Below are 13,774 nucleotides of genomic sequence, written 5' to 3' on the forward strand. Positions count from 1 at the left end.
CCAGGCTTCTAGTCTTAACTCTGATGCTTGCAGCTGCAGCAAAGCAGGTCTGTCCCATCTCTGAGCCTCTGTGTGCCGTGCATGCGTGCAGGACGCTGTGAGCCTAGACTCACGGGGTAGAGCAGGTCCCCTCCCTCCCACCCTTCCTCCCACTGCTTTTCCTCCCCTTCCTTCTCCTCCAGCCTGGGGGCTGCCCCCAGAGGCAGGGGACAGATCACCTGCCAGCTTCATCGGCCACAGAAACGGTGGGCCTAGGCCCCCAGATACTACCATGTCCCAGCTCTCTTAGCAAAGCATTAAAAATTGAGGCTGGAGTGGGGACCAGGCCGTCGCTGAGCGGATGTCTGGTGCAGCAGAGCAGAGGTTTGGTCAGCCCGGGGCCTTGGGCCCCGCTGTGAGAACAAGCTGTCCGCACCCGTCTGGCAGCCGTCCCTTGCTGTTGTTCGGAAGAGAAAGCGGTCATTGGCCCCTGGTGGCCCCACCCGCTCCTTGGCTCCCCTGTTCCCTGGCCTGGGACAGCCCCTGGCTGACAGGGTCATGCACTGGGTGGTCAGGGGCAGGCCTGATGCTCTGTGGCCCTCCAGCCTCTGCCTCCACCCAAAAACCAGGAGGCGGAGCTGGCCGGCTCTGCCCTTCCCACTCAAGGCCTGTGAGACAGAGGAAGGCGGGGGCGGGCACCGCGGTGGGGGGCGGGGCAGGGCATCCGTACCAGCTGAGCAGCACCGGGCACCAGGAGCCACTCAGGACTTCAGACTCCTGGTGGCAATTTGAGAGGCAGAAACAGACATGGCCATTCCGAGGAAGAGGATGCCCGGGTGGGTTCCTGGCTTCCCGCCTCCCCTCCCCTCCCGGGCAGGTCTGGGCTGAGGGTGGACCATATTCCCCAGAACGGGCCAGGGGCCCTGGGGGAGGGAGAGGGCCTTTCCTGGGCCAGGTGGCCCCTGGAGCGGGGCAGGGCCCAGGTGGGGCCTCACACTGCCTGCTGGAGCCAGTGGGAGCAGCCCGGCCGGCCTGCGAGGCAGCATGGGAAGTGGAGGCAGGAGCCCAGGCACAGGCCTGGCAGACGCGCCCCCGCAGGGAGACAGCCACGCCGTGGGCGCTCGGGCCCGGGGGCATCGTCAGCCCGGGGCCCACAGCCTTGACCTCGAGCCGCACCTGCTGACGGGGGAGCTGCTGCCCTGACCCCGCCCGGTCGGGCAGCCCAGGCCCAGGCCCAGGCAGGCTGAGGCCAGCGTGAGGAGTCCTGAGGAGACTGGATCCTGGCTGTGTTCCTGCCTGTGCTACTCCTGGCTGTGTGCCCTTGTGGCAGGGCCCTCTCCTGTCTGAGTTCCCACTCCTCTTCTCCAAAGCGGGGAAGCGATGCCCCTGACACGTGCAACTTGGCCATCAGGCGCACCAGAGGCCTGCAGGCAATCAGTGCTGGGTGCCTCTGGCCCCCCGCCCTCCCATCTGTGTCTAGGGGGCCTGCGGATGCAGGTGGGGGCTGTCTTGGTGCTGGCTCTGGTCCCAAATCCCCGGAAACCTCAAGGCCAGCCCTCGGCTGTCCCCCACCCAAAACGATGCCAGCCCAGGGACAGATTCTCTGCCCGTGGGAACTTGAGTCCATCCCAGGAACTGGAGGGCAGGGCTCCGCCGGCTCTCTTGGGCCTGAGACGGAGAGTGGGCGCTGCCTGCTGAGCCCAGTGCCAGGGGCGACTGGCCAGGTGCTGCAGCAAACACGGTGCGCTCCACTGAGGGCTTGGGAAGCCCGCGGGCAGCGAGCAAATACCCCCCCACAGGGCACTTGGCACAAAGCGAGCTCAGGGAGCTCCCCGTGGTGGCTGGACACGTAGAGAGCCGGGAGCGGGGCACCTGCTGAGAGTGAGGAGAGGCATCCAGCCGGGGTGGCAGTCACCCGGCAGAGCCAGGGAGCCGGGACCAGGACCGAGCCTCACAGAGCATCCCAGACCTCAGCATGCCCCCAGTGCACTGGAAGAAGGTGGCCCCGGGCAGACACAGCTGCACGACCGGGCAGGGGGAAGGGCACAGGCTCCCTGCAGTGTCCTTGCTTCCCTAGACACGGCAGCCCTGGTCATCCTCACGACTGGCTGGTCCTGGAGGGCGGCCTCCTGAGCGGGTGGGGCTGGATCTCAGTGCCTCCAAGTCCCTTCCTCCCTCATGGGCAGCTTCAGGCCTTGGGGTGGGGGGGGTGACCTTCCTCTCTCCAACACCCTGGCCCCCGTGTGATGGGGGTCCTGCCCAGGTCCTACAGCACCAGGGCTGGACTGTTTAGAAAATCTGGTGAAGACGTGGGGGCCACCAGAGGGAAGTGAGTGTGGAGTCACCGGAGTGAGACTGTGGGGCTCACTGTGGGAGGACTAAAGTGACACCTGGCTGCCCCCCAGGTACCGGCTGGCTCGGGCTGGGGCTGCCCGCCTCCTACAGCCGCACCTTGGTGAGCAGGCACTCTCCCGCCTCCCTCTACTCCCTGGGGGCTTCGGAAGCCCCTACCTCCCACCTCCCCTCCGCAACCCCGGCAGCGCCAGGCTGGGATGGGGTGCACCTCCCTCCTTGGTGCCCCCAGGGTGGAGGTCTCTGAGGAGCGCCCTGCCCCTCCCTGTACCTTGCACACCACAGAGATGTAGGAAAGAGTCCCCAGCTCTTCCGGGCCTGTTTGCCCAGCTCTAGCCCAGCAGGCTGTTCCTAGAACTCCTTACTGGATGGGAGGGATTCCAGGCCTGGGGGCAGGGAAGGCTGAGCCTGAGCGAGATCCCCAGGTAGGGACAGTACAGTGGCCCCCTTAGGGAGGCCCCAGCCTCCCTCCCCACCCAGACGGCTCCATAGGGAAGGTATCAACCCTGAGATAACGCATCCTGGGCCCAGGCCAAAATCTGTCATGGGGGAAGCTGGCAGTGTGGCCAGGGACACCCGGGCATCTGCCATTGGATGGATCCCCCGGCAGGCCCGGTGCCAGCACCCCTTCCTGATGGCCCCACGGGACCCTGGGCCGTGGGGTCTCGGGGCCAGGGCAGACTCTTCCCGGGGGCGGGGACTGAGGGAGCCTCTTGAGGGCACACGGGGGCGGGCCCTACAGAGTGTTCTCTACTGCTGGAAATCCGGGGCAGCAGAAAGGTCATAAAACAGATCTAAAGAATGACAAAACGTTTGTCCATCGTGGTGTGAAATCTCTCACTCAGGCCTCAGTTCTGGACTATTTTATTTACAATAGTAGGGAGGCACTCTGCCTCTGTGTGGCCGTGGACGGGCGACGTGGTTTGCAGTTCTGTGCAAATCAACGTGTGCCAAAAAGTGGACACAGTGCAGCTGCCCATCCACAGGCAATCAAATGAACTGCACGCGGCCCCTCCGCACCCACGACGTGGACGCACCGTGAGAGGGCCCCGCTCCAGGGAAGGAGCCAGACACACAGGCTGATGGGATGTGGCTCTGTTCGTGGTGTACGTTCAGAACAGGCACCTCTGTAGACGCAGAAAGCAGATGAGTGGGGGCTGGGGGCCAGGAGGAAACGTGGGGAGACTACTGCTGGGCACGGGGTTTCGTCTGGGGGATGATGAGCGATGGCGGCTGCACACTCGGTAAATGCACTAAACACCACCATGTCGCACACTTCAGCCAGGTGCACTGTGTGCCATGTGAGTTGTATCTCAAGGAAGGTGTTGGAAAAAAAGCCGTGTCCCTCGTCTGCTGATGTGAACATGCCAGCACTCAATGGAGAAGTCTCTTGAAAACTGTGAGGAAAAAAAATCATGGTTTTGGAGTCCGCGCCCCTGTCGCCCCGAGTGTGAGATGCCCTCCCTGAGACTCGGCTTCCTCGCCTGTGAAATGGGGTCATTAAAGCGCTTTCTCCCCGGGTGCCTGTGGGGAGTCAGCGTCTGTGTGCTCAGGGGCAGAGGGGGCCTGTGACTGAGAGCTGCCGGCCCCCCTGCGGCCCCTCCCCGATCTCCGGGCCCTCCTAGCCTGAGGCAGCCAGAGGGCGCTCGGCACCGAGACCCTGGGGCCCCTCCTGCCTCCGCCCTGCGCAGCCGCGTGCCCTCGGGTAAGTCTGTTTTCAGTCTTTTGAGGAATCTCCATACTGTTTTCCTTAACGGCTGCCCCAGACTGCATCCCCACCAGCAGTGTGGAGGGTCCCCTTGCTCCACAGCCTCCCCAGCGTTTATTGCTTGTGGACTTCCTAATGCTGGCCGTTCTGACTGGCATGAGGTGATCCCTCATGGTGGTTTGGATTTGCATTTCTCTGATAATTAGCGATATTGAGCATCTTTTCAAGTGTCTGCTGGCCATCTGTATGTCTTCACTGGAGAAAGGTCTTCTGCCCATTTTTTCATTGGAACCCCGTGTATTGTTGACTAATACAGAATGCCGGCGTGTCCCCACCTCTGGGCCTTTGCACTTGCTGTTCTGTCCCTAAACATCCACATGACTTACTCCTGCATTTTATTTAGTTCCTTGCTTAAATGCTACCTCCTCAGAGGGGCCTGACTCTCGACTAAATACTCCCCCTCCCCCGGTGCTGTCTCTTCCCACTTGTCCCCTCACTCCGTGTGTCACCACTGGATGCACTGTCTGTGTACTTGTCCACAGTGGTTGCTCCCACTAAGCCGTCTGCCCGAGGACAGCAGAGAATCTGTCTTGTCATCTGCTGGGTCCCCAGTGCCTGGAGCAGTGATGGGCACAGAGTCAGTGCTCAGTAAGAATGTGTTGAATGAATATTCCATATTTCATAGGGGTGTGTACATGCCTGGAAACCCACAGGAAAATGTCTGGAAATAGACACACAGAGTCATGGCCGTGGGTCCCTCTGGGCAGTAAGGAGAAGCCGTGGTGGTCAATCCTGCGTCTCAAGGACACATCGGCCTCCCCCCGGGTATGTTAGTGAGCACTGACCGCGTGCCAGATGCTGGTGGAGGGGCTGGGGCTGCAGAGGAAATGGACAGAGACCCAGCCTTCCTGGAGCCAACTGTCCAGTGGTGGAGACACAAACAAGTGTATATAACACAGAGGTTCTCAAAAGTGTGGTCCGCACACCCTCTTAGAAGGCCCACGAGGTCAAACTGTCTTCCTAAGAATCCTAAGATTTGCTGTTTTCTCTCGCTGACATTTATTTGCACAGATGATGGAAAAGGTGGAGGGCCCAGGATGGAGCAGGGCTGCAGCACAGCTGCCGTCGCGGTCATTGGATTCTTCACCAGGGCTGCCTTGCGCTATGTCCTGCTAAAGTGAGGATGTAATGAGACGGGAAACCCCATAAAAAGACCGGCAGGACCCCCAGGCAGGGCCACTGCTCTCCTGCCAGCACCATCCGGTTCCCCGGCCCACAGCCTCTGTCTCACTTTTTGCCTCTGAAATGGCTAACTTACACCTAGAATTCTATTGGTTCCCTGAGCTCACGCCTCATTGGTTATTTCCTTCACTCCTGATTGGCCCATTTCCCTAACTTCAGATTGGTCCATTTGTAGTACTTCATTTGCATGGAGCTCACTCCTGATTGGTTATTTCTCTCCCTCCTGATTGGGCCAGTTCTACAAAGCTTGTTCCTAATTAGTCAACTTTTGTTATACCTTATTTGCATATGATGTTGCAAAGTGTAAACTGGCAGCCTAGTAAAGCCGGTGTAAACCTGCAGACGGGGTCCAGAGCTTGGGGTGTTAACTCGTTTGGGCCTGCTGGTGTAACAAACCTGAGTTCTCTCACTCTCCGAGTGCTGCTTGGTCTCTTGCCCGGATCCAGGTTGTTGTCACAACCGAGCTGTAACACATTTTTTTTCCTGCAACGCTTCTTAGTTGTGTGGCTCGTGAGTACACATCTTTCCCCCAGTATGTGGGATGGCCTGGGAGGTGCACGGAAGGCGCCCCCGACTGCCAGGGCTGTCCTAGGGAAAAGCACCCACGTGGCTGCTTGACTTACTGGCTCAAATAGCCGCCTCTTTACGGAAAGAACAGCCAGGTCTCGGGTTCCTCAGACCTGGGCATTTGGCCAACATTTTCTGGAAAATGAATGAAGTGAGCTGTCACTTCGAGGGAAATGAGTGGTGGTGATTGTTGGCAATGGTACAATTTGAGCTAGAAAATTACAATATTGGAAAACTCCCACGGGCACCAGGAGACCAAACTTTTAAGACTTTGCTCATGAGATAAGCAGTGCTGTTAACAAATGTGAAGTTTAGTAGCTATTTAGTGAAACACGTAGACATTAGGAAGACCGGGAAACCGATGTTTCTCAAACGACCAGTGCAGGTTGCTATAAAATCTCGTGTGGATAGAAGAGCCATTCACAGTGCGAGGTGGGCCACTGAAAGTTTCCTTCATGTGTTTTCAGACTCCACATAGCAACTGAAGCTTAAGAAATTACCATTCACACTCCCGGGCACATATCTGGAAAAAACTAATTTGAAAAGATGCCTGCACCCCAGTGTTCATAGCAGCACTATTTACAACAGCCCAGACATGGGAACAACCTAAATGTCCCTTGACAGATGACTGGATAAAGAAGCTGTGGTGTGTGTATACACAATGGAATACTACTCAGCCACACAAAAGAATGAAATAACACCATTTGCAGCAACATGAATGGACTAGAGATGATCATACTAAGTGAAGCAAGTCAGACAGAGAAAGACAAACATCGTATGATGTCACTTATATGTGGGGAAAAATGGCACAAATGAGCTTATCTACAAAACAGAAATAGTCTCACAGACGTGGGAAACAAACTTACAGTTACCGGGGGGGAAGAGGTTGGGGGAGGGATAAATTAGGAGTTTGGGATTTGGAGATACAAGCTACTATGTGTAAAATAGAGAAATAACAAGGTCCTATAGTACAGCACAGGGAAGTATTCTCAAAATCTTGTAATAACCTATAATGAGAAAGAACAGGAGAAAATATATACATTCATAACTGAATCACTTTTCTGTGCATCTGAAATTAACACACCATTGTAAACCAACTATACTTCGATTTAAAAAAAAAGGAAATCATCATTTGTTGAGTTTTGGTGTGAGAGCAAAGAAAATTATTCACAATGATCTGAAAAGGCTGTTGGAATAAACCTCCCCTTGCTGACTACAGTGTCTGTGTGAGGCCAGATTGACTTCACGTAATTCAAGCAAAATCACATGTCCTAGTAAATTGAACGCAGAAGCAGATAAGAGAACCCAGCTATCTTCAGTTAAGCCAGACATTAAAGAGATCTGCAAAAACGCAAAACAATGCCATTTTTCTTACTAATGTTTTTGTTCTGAAAAATGTAGCTCTTCTTCACAAAAGCAATTATTATGTTGAAAACAAACAACTATTTTAGCAATTTTCCCATTTTAGTTTCTAATACAGTAAATTTCAGTATTTATAACCCCACAAACGAAAGCCCTTTGAGGTTCTCAGTAATTTTTAAGAGGATAAGGATAGGGTTGCCAGATAAAATGCAAGTCTGCCCTAGGCAATATTTGGTACATACTTCTGTGAAAAAAAATTGTTTGTCATGTATCTAAAATTCAAATTAAACTTGATATTCTGTACTTTTACTTTTGTACTAAACCTGGCAGCCCTAGTAAAGGATCCTGAGGGGAAAATATTCGAGGACCCCTGGGTAACACCCCTGTAAGTGTTCTACCGGGTAAGAATTCAGTGTGATCAGGGACACAGTGATGGTGGGGCTCAGACAGAGGGTTTGGAGACGCAGCCAGGAGCAGGGGACCCGTGGCCTCCCCTGTTGCCCTCAGATCTGCTCTGGGAGTTAGAGTATCTCTCTGTTCAAGAAGTGGGGTTCAAGGACAAACCCAGATTCATGCAGCTGGCGTGTGGCCATCAGGAGCAGCCCCCTTGGGCGTGACACCAGAACCCATGTCTGACCTTCCCAGCCTTTTCCCTGGCACGAGGGCTGGCCGGCACAGGGCCTGGCAGTGGTAGAGGCTGGGCAGGAAGCCTCCTTCCTCCCTGGCCGAGATGGGGGCCGGGGCGAGGGCAGCAGAACAAAGGCCTTTTGTGAGCAGGAGGGTTTGCGGCTGGCCCCGTCTGCACTCAGGATTAGGGTCATCAGCCCAGCAGAGCAGGCCCGAGTGGATCCAGGCTGCCCGCTGGGCACAGCCTCCCTGCTGGCATCGGGGCTCAGCTGCTGGGTCATGTCTCCGCAGCGGTGGGCTCTTGGCCATCTGCTCTGTGAAAATGAGAGACAGAGAGTGGGTCCCTGACTAGTGTCTTTCTGGGGTAACAGGGCAGAGCCGGAAATGTTCTCATCCTCAGAGACGTCCCCCCAGGCCACCCCAGCTACCACTCAGGTCGGAGGCTTGCTGGTCACCCAGGTGGGAACCCCCCCGCCCAGTGAGCCGGGCAAACAAGACCAAGGCTCCAGCCACAGGGCCTGCGTGGTAGTCCCAGGGCCAAGCCTGGCTAGCAGGACCCTTCCCCACAGCCAGAGACCTGACAGGACTGTGCGGACCCAGGGCGGGAGTTAGAAACAGCTCCCACCCCACCCGGGACCGCCAACATGGGGTGCCTCGCCCATACGTGATTTGAATCAATAATAAAGCAGTCTGCTTTTTATGATCGCCGTGCTCCAGAAATCCTGACAGCAGGGCAAGGATAAAACATATCCCTGTGCTAAACGACTGCTGTGGATACTGTTACATTTTAGTAACGCAGGTGCTAGGTTCTTCACGTGAGCGTATTTTGACAGTGTGTCTTTTAATAAGCATTCTGTCCTGCACGGAATTTAACAGAGATGCCCGTGATACAGTTGCACATGTGGATGCAGCCGTGAGCAGGTGTTTGGAGGGTAAGCTGGTGACTGTCGGAGTGTTCAGGTAGTTAAAGGTGAATTTGGAGACCCTTCTGCTTGTATGACCACATACTCTTGTTTTAGACAGTGGATTTGCAATCGTCAGGGGCTGCACAGGGATTATAAAGATGGGAGAGATGGAAATTGAGTTACTTATGTTCTCTCTGACCACGTGGAGTTTCTGTTTGGTTTAAAATCTGAAAAAGTGGGGAAAATGCAGACTTTGAGAGGAGTGCTTTCCTCGGTGGGGACACGTTTTTGTTCGTACGTGAAGTGTTTCCATTTTGCGATTAGAAGTGGGGCCTTGAAGTGACATCCGAGCACACGCGTTCACAACGGTGTTCTTCACAACAGGCTGAAGTAAGCTGGCTTGGACAACCCGGATGTCCATCGACAGATGAATGGAAAAGCAAAATCTGGTCTGAACATACAATGGAATATGAGCCTTTTCTGGGCTTAGAAAGGAAGACGTTCTGACACCTACTGCCGCATGGAGGAACCTTGAGGACATTACGCTCAGTGAGGTGAGCCCATCACAGAAGGACAAGCAGTGTGTGAGCCCACTTATGTGAGGTCCTTAGAGCGGCCACATCCGCAGAGACGGAAGGCAGGATGGTGGACCGGGGCCTGGCGGGGGGTCAGTGTTTAATGAGGACGGAGTGCCAGTCTGGGAAGATGGAAAGTTCCGGGGGTGGATGGTGGTGATGGCTGCACAACAGTGTGAGTGAACTTGATGCCCCTGAGCTGTGCACTTAACAGTGGTTAAGACAGCAAATTCTATGTTATGTGTATTTTACTGCAATTATGGGTTATGAATAAATGACAGCAGTTTGAAGACAGTGGTCGCGGTGTTCACGTGGGGAAGGGAGAGGCAGGCTGGGGGGCTGGCGTGGGGCCGGCCTGCTCTCCGATCCCCAGGGCAGGGCTCTGCACAGCCCACAGAGGCTCAGCTCCACCGGGCGGGGACCCAGGGCTGTTGTCCGACGTCGGCACAGCGACGGGCCTGGCCCGGGAGGTGCTGAGGGACGCTGCTGTCTGGAAGAGCGATCGCGGTCCAGGTGAGACGGGATGCTGGGCGTGGGCGCGTCCAGCCCTGCCTTCAACCTTCCACAGAGGTGGGATTTCCATACTGACCCACTTCATCAGGTTACAGGAGCTCCTCTCCGCCCCAGTCCGCGAGATGACGCTGCTTTAGTCAGCCCCACAGAGAGGGCGGAATGACTTGTCACCTCCCCTTTGCTGCCGCGCTGACCAGACCGCCTGCGCGTCTGGGCCGAGCCAAGCTCGTGGTCCCGGGTGAGCTGTGCTTCCGTGAGCCTTCTCTCTGAGAGACGCCTGGGTCCGGCTTGTGCACCTTCAGGACTTCTGCGTCTGTGTCTCTGGATGAGGCCTTTCTGTCCTTGTACTTGGGGGAGGTCCTCTGTGTCTGTAATGCTCCCCGCCGCCATGCTCTCTCCAGCTCAGCCGTCTAAGCTGGACGGGGCCCCACGACCCGGGGCCAGCTGTCACTGCGGGTGCAGCTTCCTGGGTCTGAGTGGGCCTGAGCCCACGTGTGCAGCCCGGGGGGTTCTGGAGGGGGTCCTGATGTGTGAGGTTGGTGGCCACTGGCAAAGTCACCAAGGGGGCAGAGATCCCCTTAGCCTGTGGGGTGGGTGGGTGGGGGGCTCCTGCAGCTGGGTCACAGCCTGGTGCCTCTTCCACATATACCCCTGTGCCCCCATGAAGCCCCTGTTCTTTCACAGGGCCCAGCCTCCTAATTCCCTGCCACTGCCTCACTGAGCAGCAGCACTCGCTGGGGAACAAATTGGAAGGTTCTTTTCCTTCCGTCTGTGCTGCCCCCAGGCTCCGCTGGCCTGCTGTCCCCTGATCGCCACCTCCAGCAGACCCCAGAGGAACTAGCTAGGAAGAGTTGGGTTCAGGCCCTGCAAATCTCCTTGCCCTTGTCCCCTCCCGAATTGGACGTGGCCTGTGGCCTGTGGCCTGGGTCAGGGTGGGGAGGGTGTGGCTGGCCTTCCCCTGCCCTCAGCCCTCACTGCATCCAGTGTGCGGAGGTGGGAATTTGCAGGGAGGAGGCCGGCCTCCTCTGCTGGCCTCTGTAGCCTCCTGGGCTGCACTGAGCGCCCATTGGTGTCCCTGGTTTGTTTTCCGCCCCACCATCACGTTCATGGGCACATGTGATTCTTCCAAAGGTGCTGTTAGGGAGAGGCCTCCTCTGCGGAGAGCCCTGACCTGGGGCACCGGGCCCCAGCTGGACCCTTTCCCTGCACCCTGCAGTGTCCCCTGTAGCTGTGGTCCCTCATCACCAGGCGACCCTCTGGGGTGGGGAGCTGACAAGGCAGCTATGCCTGGCCCCTTATTGTGGTGACCATCAGTGGGCACCGAGGACAGTCCTTGTGGCCGCTCTCTGCCCCGCCCACTCTCTCCCCTCGCCATTCCCCCGCACCCGCGGGCCCAGGACACAGGGCCGCCAGCCCCTTGCTGGAGATGAGATCCAAACTGAGAGTGGGGCCTATATCCTTGCTGACTCACCCAGTCTCCTGGGGGTTTGGCTTTGGGGGGCTTTAATTTGGCCTTGTGGGGGAGGGGAGTGCAGCTTATGCCCTGCAAGGAACGTGTGCAGTCCTGATGACTGTGGACCCCTGTCCTCCTGGCTGTCTACAGATTCAGCCGGGTGGGGTGGGGCGTGAGGGGCCCCTGGGGGCAGGGCTGGAGCTGCAGGCTATGCCTGGCCCCCATTGACTCCTGGCTCTCTTTAGAATGTAGGCTTCGGGTGCTTCTCTGCTGTTAGCTTTGGGTCCTGGGCCCCAGTTCCTGCTAAAACAAAAATCTCTCTCAACACCCTGGGCTACTGACAAGCTCAGATAAGGCGGTGACTCACCGCAGGCCACACAGGGGCCCTGATTAGATCTGAGGCTGGCTTCCCGCCTCTTCTTTCCCAGATAGGGCTAATCTGTCCACCCGTCTCCCTTGTCCTGACATCTGTGGACACAAAAGGTGGCCTGGAGCAAGGATCTGGGTGCAGAGTGACCCCAGAAAGCGCAATGAGGGTGTGAGGCAGGGGAAGGAGGAGAGTCACCAGCAGGGGGCGTGTTCACGAGCGAGTCACCACGGGGGACCTGGGGCCCAAGCCAGCGGGAGGGACCTGAAAGGACGGTGCAGAGCACCCCTCAGAGGTCCCCGAGGGGGCAAGGAAGCCAGGTGTTCCCCCAGCCATCCTGCCCGTTAGGGGCTGAAGTTAGCTCCAGGCACTCAGGGGCCCTGCACTCATGGGTCAGGTGCAGCCCTGGGGCCAGGAGCCCTCTGTGGGCAGGGCTGATCACGGAGGCCGCAGTGACCGCCCTTGGGGGCTACAGGGCGGCCGGCAGGGAATGGATGTTGTTTGCCACTGGACCTTTCTCTGCCATCCCTTGGAGACCTAATAGAAAGACAAGCAGACCTCGGGGAACGCCACAGCTAACGGCAGTCCCGTCTTGGGGTAACCCCTCTTGCCTCCAGCATCATGTGTGCGTGCTGGGTTTTCACAAGCCAAATAGACTCACAAAATTGGCCCCTAGACTGAGAAACAGAGCCCAAGCAGCCCCTAAAAGTCCCCTCTGTGCCCCTTTCCAGTCACAGCCACCCTGAGGGTATCCGCTCCCAACTTCCAGCGGAACAGATTCGTTTTGCCGGTTCCAGGACTCCATAAACAGTGGGCTTCTCCGTGCGTAATCCTTCACACCGATCCCTTTGGCCGAGTTGGTGAGAGATAGCCACGCTGCCGTGTGTGGCCGTAAATTGCTTTCCCTGCAGTATCGTCTGCAGCTGTGTGGACGCTCTGTGACCCCTGGCCTATCTGGTCTGCCCGTGGGTATTCGAACAGCTTCCAGCTGAGGGAAGCACGGGCAGGCCTGCTGGGGAGACAGGGCCCGCTCGCACGCATGGTTCTCCCCCAACAGGCCTCACCCACATTTCACAGACTACAGAACGGAGGCCCAGAGAGGGAGCCCCTTGTCCCACGTCACACAGCTTGCGGGTGGTGGATGGGATCTGAGCCAGGTTCTCCACGGGAGACCTTCTGCCGGCTGGCAGGCAGGCGGTGGGGACGACGTGGGTGGATACTTTGCAGATTTCCGGACATGAAGTGGTGAGTGGGGCTGAGGCCTGCTCTTCCCCTTGAAGCTGTCCAGCCGGCTGGGCGATGACAGCCACCCTATCCATTGTCTGATCTGCTGAGGGAGGCTGTACCAATGCCCCATCTTCTCTGGGGGAAGGCCAGGATGCCCCTCCCTGACTGCTGAGAGCCCTGCAGGGCACCGCAGTGTGACCCCGGGCAGGGAGCCTCTGGGCAGTGCAGTGGCGCGTGGTCCAGCCCCTGCCCCCCGGCTGTGTCTGAGGGCTTGCGACCGTGACCTCCAAGACTCCCAAGTTCTTCATCTGTTAAGCGGGCCTGGTGGCAGTGCCTGCCTGGAGGGTTGGCGTGAGCCTTGCATGAGCCAAAGAGGGAGCATGTTTTGACTGGCAGCTTCAGGCCCACAGGAGACTCAGACGAGGGCCTGGCACAGCCGGGCCGGGTCGGGGTGGCAGGGGTGCTCTCCTCACAGTCCGTGTGTCTGGCGTTCTGGTGGGGCCCAGATGCCGAGGGCGTGCTGGGGATGCTGCCCGCCACCCCGCCACCCGCCACCCCTCCTCCCCACCCCTCCACCCGCGTGTGATTTTGTTCAGCTGCAGCCAAGCTGTTGTTGGGACGTCATTTGAAAGAGCCCAGAACACGGTCCCTTTGTTTTGTCCAAGGTCCGCCTGCTCCCTAGGCCTGAAATTGTGGGTCAGACCTCAGACTGGCCCTCCAGGGAAATATCTGTGATGGGAGGAAGGCCAGGGCTCGCCTCTGTTAGATGGGGAAACAGAGAAGGCAAGAGACTTGTCCAGAGAACTTGTCTGGACTTGAACCCAGCTCCCTGACTCCCAGTCCTGTGCCCTCCCCTCCTCCACCCTAATGTCTGTTCCTAGTGGTCCCTGGGCCCCC

Source organism: Camelus bactrianus, chromosome 17 (genome assembly GCF_048773025.1).
Source record: "Camelus bactrianus isolate YW-2024 breed Bactrian camel chromosome 17, ASM4877302v1, whole genome shotgun sequence".
Lineage (NCBI taxonomy): Eukaryota > Metazoa > Chordata > Mammalia > Artiodactyla > Camelidae > Camelus > Camelus bactrianus.